Source organism: Ochotona princeps, chromosome 9 (assembly GCF_030435755.1).
Source record: "Ochotona princeps isolate mOchPri1 chromosome 9, mOchPri1.hap1, whole genome shotgun sequence".
Lineage (NCBI taxonomy): Eukaryota > Metazoa > Chordata > Mammalia > Lagomorpha > Ochotonidae > Ochotona > Ochotona princeps.
In genome coordinates this window covers 21,252,241-21,280,026 of record NC_080840.1, presented here as the reverse complement: position 1 = coordinate 21,280,026, position 27,786 = coordinate 21,252,241, and positions in this window count along the sequence as shown.

Here is a 27,786-nt window from a genome sequence, read left to right as displayed (position 1 = left end):
CTTTTAGTTCATCTAGTAAAAAATGTAAGTAGCTATGAATGTGTCTCAAAGCACTTAAGATATTGCTTGGGAGCACACAGAATTGAACCTAGGCTCCATCTCTCAATCCCGTCTCCAAATTCCATTTAATGCTAATGTATGTCCATGGTGAAGGCTCAGAGAGTGGAATGTCTGATACTCAGACAACACAACTGGGCTGAGTTTCTGGCTTCAAGCTTCATTCTGGCCTAGTCCTACTGTTAAAGGCTTCTGAAGAGTGAACCAGCGCATGGGCAATAGGGAGATCATCCTATCTCTCTGTGTCACTCATTCTCTGCATTTTTTTTACAAAGTTCTTAGAAGTTCACTTGTTTATTTTGACATTCAGAGTTAAGAAGAGAGAGGGAGGCACAGACAGAAAAACCTTCCTTCTATTGGTTCATTCATTAGATGATCACAATGAACAACATTGGTCCAGGGCTGACACAGGAACCAGGAACTTTGAGACTCCTGCATGGGTGGCAGGCATGCAGATTCTTGGGCCATCTCCCACTGCTTTTCCATGGCCAACAGCAAGAAGCTAATCAGAAGTGGAACAGACAGGACACAAATTGGCACACATTTAAGATACTGGTGTTGTAGTTGGCATCTTTATCTGCTATCCCCAAACAGCACCTCTCTGCCTTTCAAATAAAATAAAATTATTTTTAATATCCCAAGTAATCCAATTAGCAAATAAGGCTAATGAGTCATCTAATATTTTGTAAACTAATATGTATAAATCACTTGTAATTAAACAGTTAATTTAATACTACAATAATTCACTAAGTGAAAAAAATGTGAGCATCTTAATATGCTAGGCAGATAATTCAGTCTGATGAAACAGAAGTGAATAATATATGATTTGTGCCATCAATATTTGAAAAATGTTTATAGTCAGGTTGTTACATACTTAAAACATGATTACAATAGAAGATGCTAAGTGAGGTTGAGAACGATTAGTAAAAGAGGAACTCAGACAAAAGAAAAATGTAGAATGGGAAAAAAAGACTTAATAGGAAACAGCAGATTACTCAAGGAAAAATAATTGTCCATGCAAATGAAAGACTGGGGATAGAGATCCTGGGCATTTTGCACAAGTTGGACAGAAATAAATTGCAATAAAGTTGGCAAATCTGAGCCCATTAATATAAATGTAGCATAATTGGTGTAGACCAAGAAAAGGAACAAAATGAGATCCATAACAAGAAGCCAGTTTAATTGGATTTGATTCTGAAGAGCAACATTGACCAATTGTGCACTGACCTGATTAGTGTCCCTACAGCGTATTCTCATGGAATTATCCGTGCCTTTTGCAATACTTCACAAAATTGCATTTGAATTTTTTTCTTTGGTCATGTTCTAAGCTCAATTGAAATAAACAGCTCCTATTTTTTTCACCTCTTTGTTTTCAGAGCTAAGAGCTGTGGCAAGCAATGTTTTCTACAGTATCAATTAATGAAAACTTAATGCAAAATAAACACCTTACCTACCTTACACACCAGCACCCATCCTTGGTACCTATTTGAAAACTAACCAACAAACCAAGTCAATTCCTTTTGACTTCACACTGCCAATATTGCTGGCATAACCTTTACCGACTACTGTAATCCTTTATAACAATGACTGCATTTTTGTGGTTAACATTACCTAATAACAAACTCCAAAGCCTTGATGTGATTAGTGGAGCGTTTCTAGTTAGAAATTTTAATGGAATTAATTATCCTGGTATTCATAAGTCAAAACTCATATATTTTGAGCTGTACATGGATATGAACCCACCCCAAGCTGAGAGCTAATATTTATAGAACAGACAAGCTATAGATGCAAAAAGTTTCAGTACATTGTGTTGATTTTCAGTTAAAGCACCTGAGGTAGAAAATAAAGAGTTGTCATCAGACAAAACAATTATAGAAAACTTTAAAAGGTAATGTGCAAAAATGACATTGAGAAGTTCGGACATTACATGTTTTACCAAAGACAAGTTAGAAGAGTTTTGAAAGCAATTCATTGTATAGCTGAGAAAATGCAGTGTTACTGCAAATACACTTGTTACCCTCCGTACACCACTCCTCTGAGCTCCAATTGTACAAGTCTGTTGTCCAATTTTCCCAATTCTAGAGCCTATAAGTTCTTGATACATGCCCAGACACCATTAACAAAATATTTTCTTTCGTTGCTATAGGCAGACAGTAATTAAGCATGACTATTCACATGTTCTTGCTAAGCCTGCTTCAAGGAATCCAGAGCTTTAATTTTAAATAGTTAAACAAGCTGTAAGAGGAAAGCTAGAAAAACACATGAAAACAGTTAGGTATGTGTTCCTAACTAGCAATTTGCTTGCACATTGATGTGCAGGAACTTGCTGCAGCCTGGTCTTATAGGCCTGGGAAAATTGTCCAACACGTCCCTCAGGATGTTCAAGATACAGTCCGGTCATCCTTCAGAAGGCATCTAAGAGTGGATGCCAAGGGACCCTCTGACAAACACAGGGTAAATCCATATTTAAAGTATCAGTATATCATATTTCTCTTATTTAAATACAACATATTTTTCTATTATTTCTACATTAAAAAAACACAGATCACCTCACTAATGGGATTTAGAAACCACCACTCTCTAAACCTTAGACTATATCCCACGATACTAAAAATAATTTAATTACACTTCTTATAAATTTGCTGAATGGTTGGTTTATGTTGTATAAAAACATAGTCTATATTACATCAAGTCATACTGTTAAGTTACATATATTACAAAATATGCTCAACATGCATTCAAAGAAACATGAAGTAATTGCTAAATCAATAATATTCTTGGAAGTTTTTAGCATGTAAGTGACAATATTTATTGTGCTATAAAGGAAACAAATACAATTTTAATAATAATGGTCAGAGCAGGCATCGTAACTCAGTGAGTTGAGCCACCAATTTGGATGCCCACATCTTGTTTCAGAGTGCAATGTTTGAGTTCTGGCTAGTTCATGTCTCAGATTCGGGTTCCTGGTGATGGACTGGAATTCTTGGCAACTGGCTTCAGCATGACCTAACCATGGGAGTTGTAGGCATTTGCGACATGTACCGGCAGATGGGCTATGTCTGTGTGTGAGTGTGTCTTGTAGCTCTGCCAGCATGTGACTGGCCATGGCCATTTGTTTTGGTTCCTTTGCACTGATGGAGTATAGAATTATGGAAAGGAGTGAAGGTCTCCATTTTAAAGTAAAAGTTGATTGTAGTATGTTACAAGAGAGGAAATATCCAGAGACTGGAGCATATGGACCTCCATAAGGCTAAAGTGAGACATGTTGCAACAGAAGAACTGATTGGTAAAGAGCATATGGCAGTCCTTCCTTCTGGTTTGAGACCATATCCCTAAAGTGATATGGCCATGATGCTCATCACTGATATCTTTAATTGATGTCTGGGAGCTGCAAACTTTGAGCTCTCTGTACATATAACTTACTGTGTATCTGAGGAATGCCCACTGGTAAGGAGCATTAGGGACAAAGCAACAATAACAAGTATAATGATCATATAATATAGCAACTTTGCTCCAATGTCAAACCACATTTCATAGCATATGTGCCATAAAAACTGACCTGGTTAAGTTTTCCATTTTTTTAAAGATTTATGTATTCTTATTGGAAAGGCAGATCTACAGAGAGACTGGGATACAGAAAGATCCTCTGTCCACTCATTCACTCTCAAAATGACCACAAAAACCAGAGCTGAGCTGATCCAAAGCCAGGAGCCAGAAGCTTCCTTCAAGTCTCCCACATGGGTGCAGGATCCCAAGGGCTTGGGCCATTTTCGACCACTTTCCCAGGCTGCAAGCAGGGAGCTGGATGGGAAGTGGAGCAGCCAGGACTAGAACCGGCACACTTAGGGGATCCTGGTGCATTTAAGGTGAGGATTTCAGCCAGCAGGTCGCCAGGCCAGGTCCAAGTTTTCTATTTGTATTCAAATATTTTAGCCACAAATTTAAGTGCAAAGTGAGCTATCATGAGTCAGTTACAGTAGATGGTAGGGTCCCTGATTCCAGCCCTGGATAAGAGCTTTGTGACCCTTCCCCAGTTGCATATGCCTAATCATTTGCTTGACATTTCAAACAGATCAACAAATCTTTAAAAAACAATTAATGGTAAATAGTTAATACTCTTAATTACAACAGAAATACTAGCTTCAAGAGACCAAGGTTAACCATAAGCAATAAGTGTTATGTATTTCTCCTTAATCTAAAGGATGAGGGCATCACAGACCATTCTGAATGAGGACCATTACAAATTGCACCATTAGGATACACTCCACACATTCCACCATAACTCAGTCGACCTCCTAAGGAGAGGTGGTAAATGCTCCCTATAAGGCCCTTTGCATGTCCATCACTTCCTAAGGAGCAGAACAGAAAGCTCTTGGGTCGAGTCTTGCCTGTTTGAGGCAATCTAGAATGTCCCTTAGACACATTCTTAGACACATTTTGCTATGAAATCTTACAGAGTTTAGGGCAACACTGGCCTTGAAAAAGCTTGATAAATAAAAAAAAAACATAAAACTTATGAAAGCAATCCTAAGAGCATTATCTCTGCTCCTGTTAGTAGCATACAACGACTCCCTTGTAATGTTGTTTCTTTCCTGAACCAGCAGGTTTCCTGACAATAAAGAGTGTGGCAAACTTTAGGAACCAAGCAAACAGTTTCTGCAGGAGATCCAGACATCATCTGATTGTAATAACCAGTGTTGAGCAACCCCACAGGGTATGCTGACCAAGAATGTTTGGAGAAATCACTGATAACTATAAGGACGTATAACAGCCAATTAAATGAAATCTTGACAATCAAGAAGAAAAGATTTCAGAAAACTTTAGAAAGATAAATTTTCCTTGAAGAAGCTATTCTAAAAACAGTTTTGAACTCTAGAATATCCTTGAGCAAAAGTCTTTTTTTTTCCTGTTCTCTCCAAAAGACATATCTTTGTTTGGTTTTCATAACATCGGTTATGATCTGAAGCACATATTTATATTGTATTTGACTGTTGAGTTATTTTGTCTCTTCATCTACTCATCAGATGTAAACTCTTTACAATAGGGTCTTTATCCCTAGAAATTAGAATAATGTCTGCCACATGGAGAATCTTAAAATTTGTTGATTTCCCAGATGCATGAACATAGGATCAATCCCTCCTCTGTTCAGGTTTTCCTTCTCTCTGTCTTCCGAACATAGATTCCCCCCATTGGCATGCACCAAACAGTAACCATATGCAGAGAGAGATCTGGGAATGCAGCTTCTTACCTCTCCTCTGCTGCTGATGAGCCTTGACCAGAATCAGTCAATCTGTTATGGAATAGGGCTTGTGCCTTTGGTCATTGCAGGCTCTCTTTGAGCTATTTTCCCATGGTAATAGTAAAACACCTCCTATTATCTGTAAAGTGCTATTGCACAAGCCCTATCCTCCTATAGGAAAGGGGTTTTGCAATGTTACAGGGAAATAGAAGTACCTCTAGACAGATCATTTCTAAAGTTCATAAGAGAAAAAAGAGAAAAAAGTAAAATACAGTGCAACTGAACAAAATGGCCTTACCTTTGTTACTGTTTTTGCTGTTGTTGCTTTAATCATTTCCCCAGTGCTTAATGAGCACTGCTCTAGTTCAGAATAGGTAGAAAAGGAACCTGGCATCAGCTACATGCAGGTGTGTATACAGCTAATGGAAGTGACAGCTAGGATGACATATAACCAGGGTGTTGAAAAATGAATTATCCATTTGGTTTAAATGGGCCAAATGATATATTGGAACACCATGTGGTTTAACACAAAGCATGGCATTCAAGATGGAAGATCCAAATCCTAACTCTGGCTCTAACACAGACCACTTTTACAAGACTGAATGAGTCATTTAAACCACACCATGCTGTGGTTTCTCACTCAGTCAATTTCAGTGCAGCAAAATATATTGCCCAGTCACAACACAGGATGTTGCGAGGAAACAAGGGAGGTAGCAACAAACACAAGCCATTCTGAAACTGCAAGGTGCATGCGATATACAAAATAATAGCCCTTATGTATGATTGTCAAGGCAGGCATGTTGCAAAAGTAGTCATTTTTCAAACTAAATATCTCCTGTTCTGAACTGGTGTAGCATACTAGAAAAATGAAACTTTGTTGCCATAATTCTTCATACTCTCCTCTTTATACGAATTTATATGACATACTACAAACATTTAGGATTGGAAAGTCAACTTCAATCATGCCAACTGTTGTCAATAAATAATTTGCAGAGTTTGACCATAGCCTGTAAGATCTGCTCAAGCCAGAAATATGCATTTGGGTCCCTGTATTCACAATCTCATGTTTAGACCTTGCCAACTGGCCGTTTAGGTTGCTCCAAATCAAATAAACTCTGAAGCCCACACAGTAAGTATTAGATCATTACTGAGCCGGAGGTACACAGGCTAGAGGTGCAAACAAAACTCAAGGCAAAAGGGAATCATCAGACATAAATTAAACACAGAGGCAAATATAACACAGTGGAAAAATAACAAAACAAAGAGTCAAAATAGTTAAACAACAGCTCTATCACTTATGGTAGGACCATAGTCAATCTCAGGAAGGACTTTGGACATCAGCTGTAAAATGGAATACTAGATTACATCTAATGAACAAGCACACAAGCATACACATTAAAAAATTCATTGTACACATAGTACCTTTAGGGGCACAAGCTTTAGAGCCACATCATGGGGCTTATGTATAGCTCTAATTTAACATCTGACTTTGGACAAGATATTTAACCTTTCCAAGCCTCAGTTTTCTTATCTTTAATTCAAGAACATTATTAGGAAAATAAACATGCAGGTCATTTGTAATAGCCTAAGGCACATCATAACATCATTTTTGCTACTTTGTGCAGGCATAGGGCACACAGGGATTAAGCAGAGCAAAGAAAACCCATTCCTCACAGGAGTCATGTCAACCAACTAATTTCTCAAGATCTCTTAAAGATTTGTATTTTGACAAACTTTACTTTTGCTCTTTCATTTTGTCTGCTTCTGTAAGGGAGGCTGTGAGGAAGTTGGGTTATTTACTGCAGAGGTCGTTTGTCTCCTCTGAGAGTCCCTGTAGGTGATGATGGCAATGATTCTCTCTGCTGTAACTGCTGCATTCCACAAAGCAAAGCATCATGGGAGCCATGAGCAAGAACGAGGATGGACACAAAAATTATATAAACATAGTTCTCATAACCTTATTAATCAGGAATAAGAAGAGGCAAAGGAAATATTTTGTTTGTCCTTGCTGTGAATCTGTTGTTTGTTGAAGAGTCTCATGTTGAGAAGCAAAAATGCAGTTCAGTGTATTCTAAGTTATAGACACTTCAAGAATATTACCATGGTGGCTTTCTTAATCCAATTCTTCATAACAATGACTCTTAGTTCATTCAGGCCAATTGAAAAAAATACTATCATCTCTATGCTTACTAGAAGTTCTAGGGGCTGGTTCATCCAAGATAACGGCATCATGGGATTCTGGTTCTAGTGAGAGCTCCTGGTTGGTGCACTGGCTGTGTTCTCAAGTGGCTGAAGAGGCAAACAGCTCCATCTTTACTCTCCTACAAAGCCCCCAGAATTCCACTTCAGGAAATAAATTTTAACGTAAGAATTTACAGTGACACAAACATTTAGACCACAGCAACCCTGAATCAATTCACCTGTTCTCAATCCTCTAACCTGACTTCCTGCTACCCTTTTTCCTCAGAAAGTGTGTTTTCTGGGGAAAAAAAAAAAAAACCATGTTTTATTGACTTCCTATCACCAAGTATATGTACATACCTTGTAAAAAATCTTATTTGTCTCACCTGCTGAAGATCTCTTGTATTTAGTCATCTCTGTCTTTTCTATCAGTTTCCAGTATTCCTCTCTATTGGTCATTCCATTTCAGGATATAAGCTTCATAAAGGGCTCTACCTCACAAAACGTAAAAGAAGAGAAAAATATTCTTCCTCCATATACACATCTAGTTTCAAGTCTATCTTTTCATCTTAAAAGCAGCAAGTTTCAAAGCAGTTATCAACAACTGACATCTCCATACGTTGACTTCCCTCTTTCTTTTTAACTCCATCAAAGCATTTTATGTTCCACTGACGTTATTCTAGCTGATAGTCAATGATCTCTACCCATATCTCTAAGTAGAATTGACTTCTCCATTTTTATCTTGCTGACCTGATGATACCATTTGACCTTGTTAACCACTTCCTTCTTTACAACAACACACTTATTCAGTGTCAGAATACTATTTCATCTTGCCTTTCCACCAGCTTAACAGAGTTGTCAGAGTCTCTTTGTTGAATCCTCCCTGTTTACCCATTTTCAAAAGTTTGCAGTTGATCCACAATGTCCCCAGGAAATCATACTCATCTTTTTCTACATATCCTCAAGTGCCATCACATGTATTTCTATGTTTTTAATGAATCTCATGTTTAAGGTCGTCAATGAATCTTCACACTGATGATATGTGAAGTTTCAATCTATATACCCATGTGTGTCTTCACTATTTTCATTGAAGATGTTGGACAGGCATCTCAAAATTATTTTTCAAAAAAAAAATGACCCAGTGTTATGGGTAAGCAGCAAGGGAGACAATGACATATGTTCTTGACTCACAAAGGAGAAGAATTTCCACATGTGTAAGACAGTGAGCAATGTAAGATTTACTTAAGTCGGAAATCTCTTGCTTCAGCATCAGGACCTGGGCTCCTGGAGAGGAAGACTAAGACACTTGTCAAAAAAGAGGTTTGTTAAGCACAAAATAGGTACTAAGAATCCATCAAGAGGATGGGAACAAAACTCATCAGAAGCCCGGAATGCAATGCTGTCTAGTCTGTTCGCATAAAACACACACAAAAATGCCAGAAGGGTAGATAGGAAACTCCTATCTATTCCGGTGATAAAAGTAGAGACTCAGAAGGGACAATCATTACTGTTCTGCTGAAGACAGCTTCTGGGGAGAAGTGAATCGTGCCCACTTTTGAACAGTCACTCCCTTTTCTTCCAACCAGACCTGCTACTGATTCATCCACCTTCACACAGTATCTCCACGGACACAAGCACCACAGCCATTGCTTTGGGAGTAACCTCTGCCTTCTTCCACTTGCTCAAAGCTCACAATCCAATCCCTCATCAAAGCATTCCAAACTCTCTGCTTCTATGTTTAAAACAAAAAGAGTAACCTTTCTTCCTTCCGGAGTAACAAGAAGCTCCCCTCTCTTTCCCAACATTATATGGTCCCATAGCATTCTCTTCACTTGCTGTTAAATATGAACCCAAATCCTCATTTCTTTCATCTAATGTTGAGCATTCATCAGAGAACTTAAAGAAATGTATACATGGGTGATTGCAATAGGTGTGTGTGAAGGAGTAAAACGAAGGAACATCACTTCCTCTTTCTCCCAGCTCTTAGAGCCATTTGATTCTACTCTACATTGTTGCACAGTATTGGGGCTCAGATTTGCTTTGTTAGCATGATTATTTCTTTATTTATTTTTAATTCACTATCATCCAGCAGAGATGAAGAGTTCAAGTGCGCAATTTATGTTTATTAATTAAAATGAAACGTTGGAGTGGATGCAAACTGGATCATTCACATGAAAATTAAATTTTTTTATGGACTCAGTGGAGGTTTTACAAAATTTCCTTAAATCTTAATAATAGAACATTAAGTGGGACAAGTGCAATATCACATTTAGCCTCTGAGGAAATATATTATCCTCTAATAGAAAATTGAAAAAGAGTAATATTAAAGATTAATATAGGCTAATGTGGAAAAATAAATAAACCTATGGTACTTAATACATTTTCTGAAAGAATAAATAACATGAAAATTCCTTTGGACTTTTTCTAAGCACACATTAACTATTTGAAGCAATACCAGAGAAAATTAAGAGAAAGCATTGTATATTATTCACCTAATGATAGTGAAAATAATTTAGGGGAACTTGAGCTGTGAAAACAACAAAAAAGTCTTCCATAAAGGATATTGAGCCTATTAGTAAGAAATCATATACAAAACATCGTGGTCTTTCTTTTTGTCAGTTATTTAGCAAATACTACTGACTTTATTGGAACAGATGCACTATTGGTTAGACTTCAAATTTTAAGCAGTACTGTAACATGCATTCATTATAAAAATACTTACATAGTCTCTTTCCTCAGGCAGTTACATGGTTGGACAGACACACATGTAACAAAGAAATAAATTTGATAGACTTGCTTCTATGAGTAATGAATAAATAATATGGAAAAGAGAGAGTAATGAATCCTCAAATGAGTGGTTCCAGAAATTTTCATAAGCCATAACTCTTGACCAGAGCTTTGACACTCATTGAATGTTTTATTTATTCATTATCAAAGTTAACACATTTTGATTGCTGAAATACTGGTAAGTACAAAATAAAATAACACCTGTAATCTAATACCACCACCTAGAGTTGCACATAATAAAATTTTAAACTCTGTCCCATCTTTGTATCTGCTTTTTCTTTCTGTTATTAAGCTAATATTGTGTTTTACCTTTTTTTTTTGACAATGTACATATTAGGCACATTTAATGATTTTGTGAACTTAGAATATTTTTAGTAAGCTTCAAATGCTTCCACCAACATGAATTTTATAGAGCCATCATTTAGATTATGTTATGCAATATAGTGTTCCCCTCAACTCCACAAAGGTTACATCTCAAGACCCCAAGTGGATACCTGAAACCACAAAGTAATGTCATCTGTAGGAAATATTTATCTTAATACATCTTTGTGTTCAATTAAAATGAACATTTGACATAGAAATGGCAGATGAAACAATTTTTTCTAATAATAGTTTTTGCTGAATAATTGGCATTCAGCATGTTCCTGATGACATGCTATGCACTTAAACCTGTGGAACAGACATACAAAGATATACAATATTGAAACATAGTAGCAGGCTTAAGAATCACAAACACATTATCTTGGCTATCTCATAAAGATAAAGAGAGGCCAAGAGAAGAAAGATACAAGCAAGATTATGAATATGTTTTATGCTATGATCAGTAACTTCTCTTTTATCCTCAAGGGAATGGAAATTTAATAAATGTTTGCTAAATGTAATTGATTTACTCACTTAGGGAGAGTTTGCATCCCTAAGTAAATACAACTAGTAATGGGATATCTAGCACAGGTTCAGCTGAAAATATTGTTTGTAACAAGGGCCCAGATGAAAATATTTCTTTCTTCAGAAGGTGTATTTTATCTTTATTGCTGAAATTAGAGGAAGCTCTCCCTTCTAGTTCATTCAAAACTCCTAAATAGTTACTTACTCCAAAAAAAAAAACCCTATAGCCACAAAAAGCTGTTTTATACTATATGGAATATTGACTTATTTTAAAACTATAAACGTTTCATTTACAAGCTTTTGATTAGAACCAAAGCCTTTTCATTCAACAGGGACACACTGATTAAACCTCAAGCTTTCATTATTTGAAAAAACAACACTCTTAATTCATTATAACGCTCATTTTTTTATTTCCTCAAGATGGAGTAAAATATTTAAGCTTTGTGAAGTACTCCAAATGCAGACTTGAGCAAGTTTAAATCATTTGATTTATGGTTATTTTAACCTACAAATGTTTTTTATAATTGTGAGAACAGTTTTCTTAGCAACTCATACCTCAATTCTTTTTGACACATTCATTCATCTGTGACCTGGTTTTGTTCTGACAAATGCAATTCACGTTCAAAAATGTTTCAAATTTAGTAGGGCGAATCTTACTCAACAATAGATAATATAAAACAATAAATACATGAATACTCATTCAACTTAAAATTTTTGAAAAAATAACTTTCACTTCAGAGTTGCATGCATTAGTTTACTTAATATTTAGAGCTTTGAGTCATCAGATTACTAAGTGAGACAGGAATATTCAGGTTTTGAAACAATTGCAATTGACTTGACAGTAACCAGTACCAACGGAAGGAGTAGAATGGCCAGACTATGGCAGACACCAACAGTCCACTGTGGAGAGCAATGAGAGGGCGTGGCTTAGTTGATGGAGCCACTCTGGTGGAGAGCTGTCAAGGAAGTTATCAATCTGAAGTAACCTTTCTCCAGACTCCTGTTACCCAAGCAATCACCAGTAAATAATAACACAGGTGTATAATCCTCACCTGAAAAAAATATCTATTTCAGCCATATCTTTGTATCTAATGTACAGAAATATGCATTTCAATTTTACGTTATTGTTGGTGAAGCAAAAAATAATATTTCATTAATCTTTTTAAAAAGATTTATTTATTTTTGTTAGAAAGGTTGATATACAGAGAGAAGGAGAGACAGGGAGAAAGATCTTCCATATGCTGATTCACTCCCCAAGTAGTCACAACGGCCAGACCTGAGCTGATCTGAAGCCAGGAGCCAGTAGCCTCCTCTGGATCTTCCATGTAGTCCCAAGGCTTTGGGCTGTCCTCGGCTGCTTCCCCAGGCTCTAGAAGGAAAGCGGGACTCCTGGGACATGAAGAGGTGTCCATATGGAATCCCAGCGCATTTAAGATGAGGATTTAGGCACTAGGCTAGGGTGCTGGGCCCTCTTTTGCCAATCTTGCAGACGGTTTAGAAAATGACAAAATAATAAAGACCTTTATATGCATTTCATGAATAAGGCTTTCCTATTTGTACTTTGTTCACACTCTAATATGTGATAAATGTTTATAAGCTAACTTTGTTTTTACAAATTTGTTTATTTTTATTGGAAAGGCAGATTTACAGAAAGAAGGAGAGACAGAAAGATTTCCCTCTGCTGATTCATGCAATAATTGGCCACAACTGCCAGAGATGAGCCAATTCAAAGTGTTGGGCCATCTTCCACTGCTTTCCCAGGCCACAAGCAGGGAACTGGATGGGAAGTGCAGCATCCAGGACACACACCAGCACCCACATGGGATCCTGGCACTTGGAGTGGAGGACTAGCCAATTCAGCCATCGTCCCAAACCCTATAAACTGTTTTTTAATCTGGATAATAGTTTTTTTTTTAAATGTAATGGTCTCAAAAAATATAATACAAAAGTTTTTCTAGGACAGTTGAAGACAATCTTGTGTTAGCTGCTCTCTGTTTTGTCCTCACTCCTAAAAATAAAGGAGGTCGAATCAACAGAAGTTTCCATCAGATGGTAGAAGGGTTCAAACACACAGTCATCATGGAATTTTGAACAGTTTGCTCCCAAGCTCAGTAGCCGAGTTTCAGCAGTGTCTGTGTCCCTGAACGACTGTATCTTCTGCGAGACATCTTAATCCCAAGACGTTAGCAGCGTGCGCGCGCACACACACACACACACACACACACACACACACTTCTGTTCTATCAGATCTAGGTTACTAACAGCTTTCTTATGTAGATCAATGTCTTCCATTGTTTCGTTCAGCTTCAAGCGTACTCCTGTGAATAGCACTCCAACTAATTTTCTGTAAGAACTCCATTAAGTATGTGCTCTGTATCCTGCCAGGAACCATGTTGATACAATGACATTCACATAAGTTTATAAATTATTGCAATGCATTTCTTTTGTTCAAAGAAACTAGGACCTGCTACATATAGCATTTAGATCTAACCAGGGGGCTGGAGAAAAAGGCATTCTGGGTACTTACATCTTGAAAACTAATTGTAAAGTACTAAACAAAATATGATGTGATCCTACACTTGGACCCAGAAACCTTCATCTAATTCTATCATTTAATACTGATCTAATTCTATCATTTAGTGATGCCTATCAAGGACCATAAAAATTATTTGGAATAAGCAAAACTGAAATAAAAAACATCAAAACACATGGGATACAGCAAAAACAAACAAACAAACAAAAAAAAACCAGAGGAAATGAACAGACATTTTTCAAAAGAACAGATTCAAATGGCTAACAAACATGAAAAGATGCTCAGGCTCTATAGCCATCAGAGAGATACAAATGAAAACCGCGTTGATGTACCACCTAACTCCAGTGAGACTGACCTACATTCAGAACTCAACTAACAACACCTGCTGGCATGGATCTGGGGAGAAAGGCACCCTCCTTCACTGCTGGTAGGAGTGTAGGCAAGTACAACCACTGTGGAAATCAGTATGGAGAGTGCTTGGAGAATTGCAAATAAACCTGCCATATAACCCAGCTATCCACTCCTAGGAATATACCCAGAAGAAGTGAAATCTGCATGTAAGAAGAGGATCTGTAATCCTATATTTGCAGTAGCACAATCTACAACAGCAAAGTCATGGAAACAAACTAGATGTGCGTCCAAGGAAGAGTGGTTAAAGAAACTGTGGCACATCTACTCCATTGAACATTATTCAGCTATTAAGAAGAATGAAATTATACTATTTACAACTAGATAGATGGTCGCAACTAGAAACCATTTCGTTCAATGAAATGAGTCAATCACAAAAGAACAATACTATATGTTCCCTCTTATATAATGAAAACAGCATGGAAAATATAACTTCAAAAATCCATTCCATACTGTTTCTTGCTTGTTTGTTTGTTTGACAAACATACCTTTAATAAAAAAATAAAATGTGCTGCCAATTATCAATTTTAAATTATCAAATAAATGCAAGAAAAATAAGGGAGAAAGTATACATTTCAGTGGTTAATTGTGCTTAGTAATGAAGTCATTCAAGATATAAAATGGATTAATTGACTTAAAATTGTGAAGAAATAAATCTATACAAGAATAATCTTCTCGGGCCCGGCGGCGTGGCCTAGCGGCTAAAGTCCTCTCCTTGAAAGCCCCGGGATCCCATATGGGCGCCGGTTCTAATCCCGGCAGCTCCACTTCCCATCCAGCTCCCTGCTTGTGGCCTGGGAAAGCAGTTGAGGACGGCCCAATGCATTGGGACCCTGCACCCGCGTGGGAGACCCGGAAGAGGTTCCAGGTTCCCGGCATCGGATCGGCGCGCACCGACCCGTTGCGGCTCACTTGGGGAGTGAATCATCGGACGGAAGATCTTCCTCTCTGTCTCTCCTCCTCTCTGTATATCTGGCTGTAATAAAATGAATAAATCTTTAAAAAAAAAATGATGACTAGAAACCCATGCAATTTTAAACATACCTGGTGAATAAGACCGTCTAAACATCCTGCCTATAAACTAACTAACGTGAATTTAAAAAAAAAAAAAAAAAAGAATAATCTTCTCATTTGTTTATTCTTTTCTGTCTGCGTATTCTTCATCCTTATGAATAACTCGTCCTTAACATTTTGAAGGAGTGGTAAAATCATATACCTTCCTTGGGAGGCTTCAAGTATTATGGACCTATTCCCTCAGAAAAATACATACATCATCAGGCAACATTTTGCTAGAGTTTCAAGGCAGATTTAAATGTCATCCACAATCCTGTCATTTTGGGAATAACTGACCTGGATAAGTACAAAAACAAAACAAAGCAAAACAAAAAGAAAATTAAACAAGTCCTATATCTATAGTTTTAACTCTGACCTAAGGGCACTGTATAGAATCTATGACTCTAATTTAACTATTAAGTCCATAAGCAAATGACCAAATGCTTCCTATGTATTCCAACCATAATCCTATGACAGCTGTGTTCAAACAGTTTGATTACTTAAAATATGGAATTAACCTAATGTGATTTGAATTGCAACTCAATAATCTAGTTCCTCTAATTCCTTGTCATAACTATTTAAATCTCCCTGGGTGGTAATGAGGTAGAGGTATTCATATATGTGAAACAGTACAATCTCTATCATGAACTTAATACCAAATAAATGTTATATAGTCATCACCATTAACATTATTGGCAACATATTCCTAGAATTACATTGGTGAAGCAATACTAATAACATCATCTCCATGGAATTCTTGATCTATTGCCTGAACCAGATACTTACACATTTCTAATTTTTATTGATTTTAGCACAAAATACTTTCCTGAGTGAAATACCTACAAAACATCTTCTCAACTACCACCTCTCTATCCCACACTCACATGTTTGCTCCATCCCAACACAACTGCTCTCTCAGCTCGCAATCTCATTCACATTTTATTATTTACATTTTATGAACAATATATCTCTATCTTTGCAAAGTACATATTTTTTATAATTAATTGAAAAAAAATATTTTAAAGGCAGAGTAACAGAGTCAGAGGGAGAGAGAGAGAGAGAGATCTTACCTGTACTTCTTTACTCCCCAAAGAGCTCTAACAACAGAGGCTATGCCAGACAAAAACAGGAAGTCAAAAGCTCCATGTAGGTGTACCATGGGAGTGGCAAGCACTCAAGTATTTTAGCTTGCCAAGTACATTGACAGGAAACTAGTTCAAAAGCAGAGTTTCAGGTACTCAAATACACGCTTCAAAATGGGAGGTAGGCATTTCAAGCAAAGGTTCAATATGTTATAGCACAATACCTATCCTGTATCTCCTTCTTTAAGCTGTAAACTTTGCTAAAAAAAATCTTTTTAGTTATGTGTATTCCCATAAAATCTAAAGCTCTCTAAACTAAAACAAGATCTTTCAAAAGATGCCAAAGGCATTCCACTATTCCACCATCAACTTAGAACTTCCTGTTTTTCAGGTTCCTTCTTAGTGTACCAAGATACTAAATACTCACACGGATTTGTTGAATATGTACACAAAATCAAAACCATCATTTCTTATCATAAGCAAGATGTGACATAACAATGATCCCTCACTGAGTGGGTAAGTACTTGGAAGAACTCATTTATTATTCTTGATGTGGGATACATTAGAACTTCATAGCTGATGTATTGATGTACTAGTTTTTGAATTAGTATCATATTTTTTTAAAAAAATAGCAAAGCAACACTATCCTTCTATAAGTTATGTAGTAATGGCCTTCCGTAACAATGACCTACTGCTTGTAAAACATGCACACCCAATAACGGAGTCTAGGACTGAAATTATCGTTGCTATCTGTCTAAATTTTCTTAAGTCCACATTGATCTCAAGATTTTTTTCCCAAAGCACAGCTCTTACATTTTATAGATTTTTCAAATTACAAAGGCCACACTGATACACATTTGTAACAGAATATTGCTTTTAAGTGGCTACGGCTATTGTGCTCTATGAATTGTAAGACGATGTGCCTCCGTGCGTGTCCTTCCCTGCCACAGATATGTAGGCAGAAACATGAAATATCTTAAAAGAAACAGTCTTTAATTTCCTGGCATTTGACAAAAGGAAGTTATAGGGTTTAGCCAAAGGGGAAAATATTTCTAAATTGAATCTATTTGTGATATACTGGTTTAAAATTCAAAACTGCCAACATATTCTGTTTACTCCCTTGGCATCTGCCACATCTGCCAACTGGTGGCCAAAAATTAGAGCAGACTTCACTAATTAGAAGGGTTCCCATCTGGTAGCTCCACTTCTTGTTTATACTTCCTTTACAGTCTAAGGATGGAGATTTGAACCAGAAGGTCTGTGGTTTCCCTACTAGCTATTGTCCTGCTGAGCTGAACTTGGCACAGATGGAGTGTTCTCCCTATATTATGGCTTCCCTGCCTGTGTTGCCCTTGGGATGAATTATCTTTGCCACAGGAGTTTCCATTGTCTCTCAAAACCTTTATTATTATTATTATTATTCATTTTTATCTTTACAAACCCAAATCTAGGACTATGAATACATTACTTATAAATAAAAATTTCCCTCAAAAACCTTGATTATGTCACAACAATATTATCCTTCCAAGGAATAAAATTCCGTGAAAGAATGAAAGGAAAGCATCATAATGTAGTTTGTTCCTTCATGGTTTTATTTAATCATTGTGGGGATAGTTTCATAAGAAAGCAAACCCCTGACTGAATCATGCAGTGGTTAGTCACAGTCCTGGATAAAAATTTACCATAAATGTAATATACATTTTTATCCTGGTTCTTATCAGGCCTGTGTTCCTCAGCTGCCTGACCTATGCTTCCTAATCCTGCTTATTCATGTGCAAATGTATAACAATATTTTATTTGCTATTTCATGGATTTCAAAGAAGTATGAGAGGGTAAGTAAGAAATCATGTGAAAAATCCTTAGCACAAGTACCTGATATTAGAAAGACTGACCCATACCTAAATATTATGCAGGCTTGTAACACACAGACTTTTTCTAATATTATAGACATTGAGCCAGTTGATATTTGTTGGTTCAGTAATTTGGTTATGTTTTTAAATATTCCAGGCAATCTCAGAAGAAGGTTAAGAATATACTCTATGGTTGAAGAAAGCAAGCAAGGGCTGGCACGTTGGCTCAACTGGCTGAGCCTCCACCTCCAAGCATGTGACATCCCACATGGGCACTAGTTTGTGTCCTGGCTGCTCCACTGCCCATCCAGCTCCCTATTTAAGGCCTATCAAAGCACCATAGGATGGCCATGGCCCTGGGACCCTGAAACCCTGTGGGAGTTTCAGAGAACCCTCCTGGCTCTTGGTTTAAGTTGACTCAGCTCCGGCAGTTAAGGTACTTGGGGAGTGAACCAGCAGACAGAAGATCTTTCTCTCTGTCTTTATATCTCTCTGTAAAATGCCTCTGCAAAAATAAATAAATAAATAATCTTTTAAAAAAAGAAAATGGGCAGAAGATTAATATATTATTAACAGAAACAGAATTCACCTTACCATGTTTTTGTCCCTTTTTAAATGGTTTTCCCCCCACAAAAGACAAAAAGTGATAGCAAATTCAAAAACTCAACAACTTGGATGGTAATAGGAGTTAATTAGCATCTGTGAAGCATTTACTATATACCAGCACTGTTTTCTAAAAGATTTACTCATTTATTTACTTATCTATTTGTAAAAGTAGAGTGACAAAGGCAGAAGAGAAAACAAAGTTTTCAATCTTGGGCCAGACAGAAGCCAGGACCTAGGAACCCTATCCAGGTCCCTCATCTGTGTGACACAGATAGAAGCACTTGGGCCATCACTCGCTGGCTTTCCCAAGCCAGAAACCGAATGAAAATAAAGTGGCTGGAAATCAAACCAATATAAGACACCAGCATTGTAAGCCGTGACCTGCTCCACTGTGTCACAATGCCACCCCCACAAGCACTGCGTTAAGCATGGAAAACTCAAGCCTATATTGCAGCATCCAGGAAATCACTGGGAAACTGAGTTCTGAAATGGATTCCAAGGCTTCATGGGAGTTAGCGGAGCCCCATTGGATGGATGAAAGGTGCTGCAGTTAGAAAGCAGCAAGACCTCAGTCGTGGCGTAGAGGTGAAAACAGTACAGTAGTTGAGTATATGCAAGCAGTTTACAACTTTTCAAATCTACTGTACATGATGAATGCTGCAAAGAATCAAGGAGGACGTGACAGAACTAACTGAAGAAGGCATCCAGTATGCATGCCAAGGTCAGAGGGGGTGAAGTGTTATTGAAGGGTTTAAAGCAGGAAAGACATACAGACATTGTCATTTTCAATGATTCTCAGCAGCATTGAGGCAAATAGATCTGAACAACTAATGAAGATTCTTTTTTGCCAATTCAGGCACTTGCTAAAGAAATGACAACAACAAATAGGGTAGCCATGGTTACTTAGCCAAGACATTCCCCCCAGAAGGATGTCAAACAGGAAGACATGATGTACAGACGATGTAAATGTTGGATATGCTCTGGTAAGCCTGGTGTAACCACAGGAGGAAATGAGAACAGGGCTTATAAAGAAGAAATGTATTATTCTCACAGGCCCCAGACAGTGGTTGCCAACCACCATTTAGTGACAAAGGAGAAAGCATTCTGTTTCCACCATAAACAGCAAGAGTCAGGGGAGAGCGTGCAGGCCATGGCCTTGGTTGGGTCGGGAAGGGTATGCAGTTTGGGATTGGCTGACTTGAATAACTTCAGCAGGTCCTCAGGTAGAAGAGTGGCCCCCAGTGAGATGGTGCTTAGTCCTGATTTAATTAAGGCAGAAAGAACCTGAAAACTGCAGTGAAAAGGCAAGTGAGCCTCTGGATTGGTTAATTTGCACTGAATACATTCACCAAACTCAGTCCTTTGCAACTACCAAGAATTAACTAGTGACAGGGGCTAGCATTGTGATATAGTGAGTTAAGCTGCCACTTTCAGGTGCCAATATCTCATATGAGTACCAAATTTGTGTCCGATTTGCTCCACTTTTGATCCAACTCTCTGCTAATGCCTTAGGAAAATCAGTAGAAGATAGTCCAGATGTTCATGCCTGCTGGTTGCAGCCCAGCAGGAAGTGAACCAAGTAATGAAAAATTGTCTCGCTTGCTTGCTTGTTTGCTCTGTAACTCTTTCAAATAAATAAATAAATCTTAAAAAAAAGAAAAATTCAGTTGTGACAAAGATTCTCCTCTTGATTGAATTCTACCTTTCATTCTTCTATGAAGACTTAAATTTCAAGAAACCTCCTAAGAACTGAAGTTTGAAGTTTGCATTCCTACCTAATGTGGGAGTAATTAAAAAAAAAAAAAAAACATTTCTCAACTTTCATGTACTTCAAAGGTAGTAAGACAGTCAGAGATCTTGTATCCCCTAATTCACTCCCCAAATAAACATGCAAAAGCCAAGGTTGGGCCAGGTTGAAGCCAGCAGCCTGGCACTCCATCTAAGTCTCCCTGGAGAGTGGTACAACCCCAAATATCGGAGTCAGAATCAGCTGCCTCGTAGCATGCCTTAATAGGAAGCTGGATCAGAAGAAACGCCAGGACTCCTATTTGACACTGGTATGAGATGTGAGTGCTGCAAGAGTTAGTTTATAATCTATTTTTCCAAGGGCCCGGCTAGCTCGGTCAGTAGAGCATGAGACTCTTGATCTGCTTCTCCAAAATACAGTTTTAATCTATCACTCTTACAGTTCTTACCTGATTAAATGGAAAGCTGCCAAAAGAATTTATTGTTTACCCCAACTACACCTGAAGGTAAGAGCCTTTCTCCCAGTCTCCACGAAGGGTAGGAGCCTATCCTCAATAAATGTCAAGTAGTAAACCCAGAGGGTTTCACAGCGACCAAACCGCCTTCTTCCTTTTATAATTTTTCATCCCTCTGATTTTACTAAACTCCATTTAAACCTCCCCCCACTAATATCTTTACACTATTGTAAATGAGCAATCATGTTTATACACACCGAAAACAAGTCTAACTCACATTGTATCCTTTTGTTTATACCAAAAATGTATTGCTGATTAAAATCTGCCCTTAACCACTTCAACTGGTTGCTGGTTATGTCCATCTTTGGCATTAGATCTGGAAAAGGAAGCTCTGTCCCCAGACAGAGGAGGGGTTTATAAGATACCAGCATTTCTTAATTCAGAGAAAAGTATATACATGTATGTGTGATTATACATAGATTTACATGCATATACACATACACACATAATTCATAATACAGTTGGTAACTAATCAAGTATTCAATGTGGGGCAGATGTCAGTATAGTTACAAAGAAGTAAGATACCCTCACATGCAGGTAGGTTAAAAGATAACTATGAGACTACTCGTTGACCTGGAGATAAGAGGAGAGAAACTAAGAGGAAAGATATGACGTTTAGTTTAATTTTGAATGCCTCTCTCACATGGAGATGTGAAGGCTGCAATTTCTCAGCATATTGTTTATCAACAAAATCATGTCAATGCATGAGCATATCCAGAAAACAGCCAAAGTAGTATAATACAAGCATCAAGTCTGGCATAATTGAATTTTAACAAGTATATTGAAGAACCCTGCACTGACAATGAATGGGTCAGAGCAGAGTCATAGAAACTGAAGTCTTAGAGTTTTAGACAAATACAGTGATAACAAGTGAATCTGGAAACTCACGTGTAACATATGGCCAGCACGTAGTGTGTAAGCTTGAAATTTGGAGTCAGCATGGAGCTCAAATTCCACTTTCACAGTTTACCATTTGTGCAACTTTGGGCAAGCTATTTTAAGACTTTAAATTTCGGTTTGTAAATCAGAACTCAGACAATATTGCTTCTCCGATGTTTGCTCGGGTGCTAAACCAAAAAACCTAAGCAAAGTACTTAACACAGTACTGGACAGATAGTAATCCTGCGGTGGGAGCAACTGATTTGATTATTTCTCTCTTTAAAAAAAGTACAATAAAATAATCCTACAGTTTAAAATTCCTAATCAAAGCATTAGCAGTCTGATAATGGCTCCCCAAATACATGGCCTGTGCCATAGGATGTGTGCCAATTAATGAGACATCATTTAAAAGGCAACTCATGATCAATTCTTACACCACTGCACTTCAGATAATAGCTTTAGATAAAATTGGAGTTAAAGAACTGTAAGCCTGCTTTTGAAAGAGCCTTGCTGAGAGATTCATATTCCATGCAGTACATGGAAATCATCCTCATGCCTGCCAGAAATCCTCCACTCTCTTCCATAAATGTAGACATAAATGCCACAGCTGTTCTCAGAAGAAGTCAGGCAAAACAACATGAAACATACGAGAAGCAAAAACAAGTGAGACATGCAACAGAGACACAGATACAAGATCGGTGCTACTGGACAAACGCACTACACTAGGTCCTGTGAAGACCCAGAAACAGCGAGAAAATAATCCGCTTTGAAATAAAGACTGGAAATTATAACCAACTGAACAGAGAAACTGAATCCTAATAATATGTGTGAGTTTTAGATCAAGCTACTCCTAAGAGACTTCTAATGGTCAATTATTTCCTTTCTTTATTTTTAATATTTCCTATGTTGCAGCTTAGCAGGCTAAATTCATACCTGCAGCTCTGGCATGCTGTTTAGGCACCGATTCACTTCCCAGAAGCTCCATTTTTGATGCAGCTTCCTTCTAATGAGCCTGGGAAAGCAGAGGAAGGTGGCTTAAGCTCTTGGGCCCCTGCACCCATATAAGAGATCTTGGTCATTGACCCTGCGGGGAATAAACTACCAGATGGAGAATCTCTCTCTCTCCCACTCTCTACTTCAATGAGTAGATCATTTTCATAGAATAATTACTCAGAAAGTGCAATGGGTTTCCATATATGCCCTTTTGTTCACACACACCCACAACTCCATTTCTTATTTACATCTTCCATTGGTTTGGTACATTATTTACAAGTGATTAACTAAAGACCCACGTTTGCAATGGGGCTCACTCAATGATCTTTTTGCTGACTCTGTAGCTTTGTCTTTTCCAAGATAATTTTAGGTATTACACTTAATGATTCATAACACCTTCTTTGATTTAGTGATATGCATTTGGCTTTCTTCAATGCCTTTTCATGGCTAAACGTCTCATTTCTTTCTCTCACTAAATAACATTCTATTATTTAGATTTCCACAGTTCATTTATCCAGTCACCCTTTGGAACTATTTTGAGTGTTCCAAATTTTTGGTAATTATTAATAAATCTGCTAAACCTTCATGATGAATATTTTAGGTGGGGTAAGTTTTATTTCATTTCAAAAAAATACCTGGAAGCAGCTGCTGAAACATAGAGTAAGCTTATGGTGAGCAATGAAAGAAAAATAAAACCTGTTAAATTGTTTTCTATTGTGATTGCACCGTTGTGCATTTCCACTACCAATGATAGGGAGTTTTTGTTATTTCATATGCTTATCAATATTTATTTCCTTTGATTTTTAGATAGCTTTAGTGTTACTATTTTACCTATTTATAACTGACAAAATCCTAACCAATTGAGGCTGGCCCCAAGCCTTGTTGTGAAGGCACCATTAAGATACCTATGTCCCATGTGGATGTAGGCAAGTTCGATGCCCATTTCTGGGTGAACTACGACAGCAGGAATGCTCAACTGGATTTTTGCCACCCATGTGGATCCTGGGTTGAGTTCTTGCCTCTAGGCCTATCCTTAGAGCCACTGCAGCCACATGGGGAGAGAAACAGTGTGTGGAAAAAGCCTCTCTGCTTCTCTCTCTGTCTGCCTCTCAAATAAATGTAACTTCTAAAATCCTATAAAGAAGTACAATAATTATGAATAAAAATTTAAAATAAGTCATAATAGAAAAATCCAGAAATGCAAGATTATGTGAGAAGACACTGAGCATGTTGTAATAATATATCCAAGATCCATTTTCTAAAGTAAAATTATGACATTTTCTTCTTTTCACTGTCTGTCCGAACCAAAAATAAAAATGACTGAAAGGATGCTAAGGCATCAATGTGGAAATAACCTCTCTTCCATACAGGTCTGACCATTAGGAAGACTTCCGGTTTGCTTTCTTCTGTCCTGTTTACAAGACATTTAACACACCTTGCGATTAAGCATAAAAAGCACCACTCTGCTTAGTGTTCCTTCATAAGGGACACAAACAGTATTTATATAAGGCAGGACTCTCTCTTCAGCTGCCATCAATGGAGGCTTTATACAGGTATATTGATGGGGATTTATTAGGATTCTTGCTCATGCAATTATGGTAGCTGAGAAATCTCATAACAGATCATAAACAGGCTGGAGTCTCTGAGAAAGGGTAATTACAACAAAATGCTACCCTTTCCATGATGGAACGAGTCAAGTACAGACAGCTGCCCAGTCACCTCGGCAAATGGTGCCGTTGGTGGGCTCAGTGCTGGTTTCTATTGCTGCCAGATTAGGCACTGAGCACTGTCTGTAGCCAGATCAGTCTTGGGAAGTAGAAGTTGACATTACCAAGTCCATGTGTTCATCAATACATTGTACAATAAGAGATAGCTCAAGAAACAGATTGGCTCATCTTATTCTTCTGACTATTAAAGTTCTCCCCTCTGATGAGGCCACAATGTGATGGACATGTACATGCAACAGAAACTTCTCATTTTTTCCACATGTAGCCACATAATTCTTCACAAAATATTTTCATTAACAGTAGTCTGATCATAATCTTCCTAAGTCCCCGACCATCAAACAAATCATTGGTTATAGTCCATGAATCTGTATATCCCACATCTGGATGTTTTCTTTCTAATTGCTCAGCCAGGTGCCTTCCCAAATTTATGTCCATGGAAAGGTTTTTCCTTCTTTAGGAATGCCCTAGAAATAGACTGTAGTGTCCATGTTTAGCTGTCCATTTTTAGTGGGATATGCAAATGATACAGAGCTGTCTAGAAATTAGGCCTGAATTTTCTCTTTCTCTGTCAACTGATCATAAAGTAATCCTCATAAGCTGTTTCATACTGGCTGCAAGACAGAAGGCCGCGTGGCAGGAGTGGAAACCTTGGTCATTTGAGCTATTTCTTCATGTGCCTCTCTTGTGTTTTCGGAAGATGTCCGGTCATTTCATGCACTCATCCCTTCTAGTAAATGATGACATGCATGCACATGCCCACTTTATGACTTGGTAGGCCAGATAGCACCCAGTTCATGATGAGAAACTGGTTCCTATACTGGTTCCATAAACACATAGTCAACTCTGCCACTCCTGCTTAGTAACCAAGAATTGTCTCTCAGAAGTAGTTATTTGTGGATGATCAAAGGGCCTTACCACCAAAACTTTAATGTCTGTACTGAAATGCATGTATACGGGCCTGCCAAAGGTTCAAAACAGCACTTCCTGCCTCTGATGCCCCAAGCACAACACCAGTGATATGCTAGACAGCCCATGTGGCAGAGCAGGTTACATGGCAGCCTGAATATCTTCAAAAGACTTTTCCAGTTCTGGACTCCACTCAAAATGAGCAATTTTGTTTTTTATTTGTTTTGTTTTATTTTGTTTTTGGCTCACTCAGTAGGGGAGTTGCAATGACACAGACACAGGATAAATGTGCTGCCTCCAAATTCCGAATTGTCCCACTCATTATTGAGCTTCTTTCTTGGTTGTGGAAGCTGGCAGGTGCAACAACTTATCCTTCACCTGAGAAGCAATATTGCAACATACCAAACCAAGTCCTTGGAACTTCACTGGTGTGTCAGTCCCTTGAAGGTTCACACCCTCTGACACACAGATGCTAGGAAACCCAGAGTAGTTGCTACCTCCATTCACTAGGTAAAATCAAATTAACAATCACAGTTGTGTAGCCACTTTTAAGTAGAAAAACCAAGTCATCAAAACAGATATCACTTAATTTTATATAAGATATTAATTTTTTTTGCAAAACGAGAGAAATTAAAAAAAGAAATTTACCCTTACCTTAATACTTCCTGTTCATCTTATCTCGTGCCTATTTTTTTGTAATCTACTAGTTAGCAAACGCTCAGTGATGTCACAGAGTTCTTACCCTGAACATTTTCTTCCATGTTCTCTTAGCCTGTAGAGGCTAAATGTAAGAGTAATATAGATGAAGCACTACAATATTTCAGTCTGTTTTCCAATTCTTTTTTCTGTTTGGCAGAGGTCTTTAGCAGAAGGATCCATCAAAGTGCAAGTAACTGTCAAGTGGCTGTTTTTGCTAAGCACATTGTAGAAATTTCTGAAAAACTGTGAAGAATAACAAAAATGAAGAATTTGTTTCTTTCTCTGTTGTTTCAATGTTTGCTTCCTCTTAGGAGTTCCATGAGCTCTGGTTAACTCTTCGGAGTAGCTCAGATAATTGTGTTTTCATACCTTATGTTCCACAAAGATTAACTTTTCTGTTAAACATCAGTTTCATATTTATGTATGAACATTGGTGAAATTTGTCAGTATAAAAATTCATCAGCATCCTATAAAGAGCTTGGGGAACAATACATACCACAGCAATAAATACATTAAAAGGTATCAATGAATACTGACTATGGAAAATGTGCAGGAACTGCTGTATTAGACATGGGAAATCTAATTAGACACTACTTTCTCAGGAAGCGTAGAGTCTATGATACAAATTAAGCACAACAAATTGCATCTGCTGATTCTGTCAGTGCCGAACCAGGAAACTAAACTTCATGTTAGGTGCAACAGGAAGAATTTAATACCAGAGATTATTAGGTGGGTGACACGAGCGGTGACAGCCAACCAAAGAACAATTAGGGAGATCAGACATTCATAGCAGCAAGAAGACACACCACCCCGAACAGGCTTAGAGGCCTGACGATGATCCAGCAGAAACTGGGAGTACAGCAGACCAGCTGTCTTAATCCCCTTTCTGCTGCCATAACAGCACACCACACACTGATTTATGTGAAAATAATCAAAATATATCTGGGTCATGGTTCTGGAGCCTGGAAATTCTAAAACTCAGAGGCCCTACCTGGCAAGGGCTTTCGTAACATGGTGGAAATGCAAGTGAGCACACTAAAGTCAGACAGGAAATCCACTCATAATCATCGTTTATATTTCAATCAGGAATCCACTCTGGCTCCCACAGCAGGCCATTAATCCATTCATGAAGGTACAGCTCTCACAAACAAATCTCTTCTCAGGTCCCACCTCTTAGTGTGTCCAAAAAGTGAGTACAAAACTGCAACATGTGTTGGGAGAGGCTTTTTGCATCACAGCACTGGCTAAGCGAGAACCAGAGCCATCAGATTTCCCACAGGGAAAGCAATCTGCAGCAGAGGAAAAATAAACACCTTGGCTTTAGCTCAGTCATCTTTTCTAAATCCTCAGCAAGTACGTCCCCTTGACAAATTAACCCAATCCAACTGGAAGCAGCCGAAGTCAGAGCTCAGAACTCCCAATGAACAGAGCAGCACAGAACAGACACGTGAAGCAGGTCAGAAAGCAGCAGAGCCCCCAAACAGCTGCATGATACGTATCATGATAAAAATGAGTAAGGTGGAGTGGAAGTTTCAAAGAATTGATTAAGTCTGGAATAAAAATTGATAGCTATCAGCATATTTTCATATTCATAGGAAGGAAGGAAGGAAGGAAGGAAGGAAGGAAGGAAGGAAGGAAGG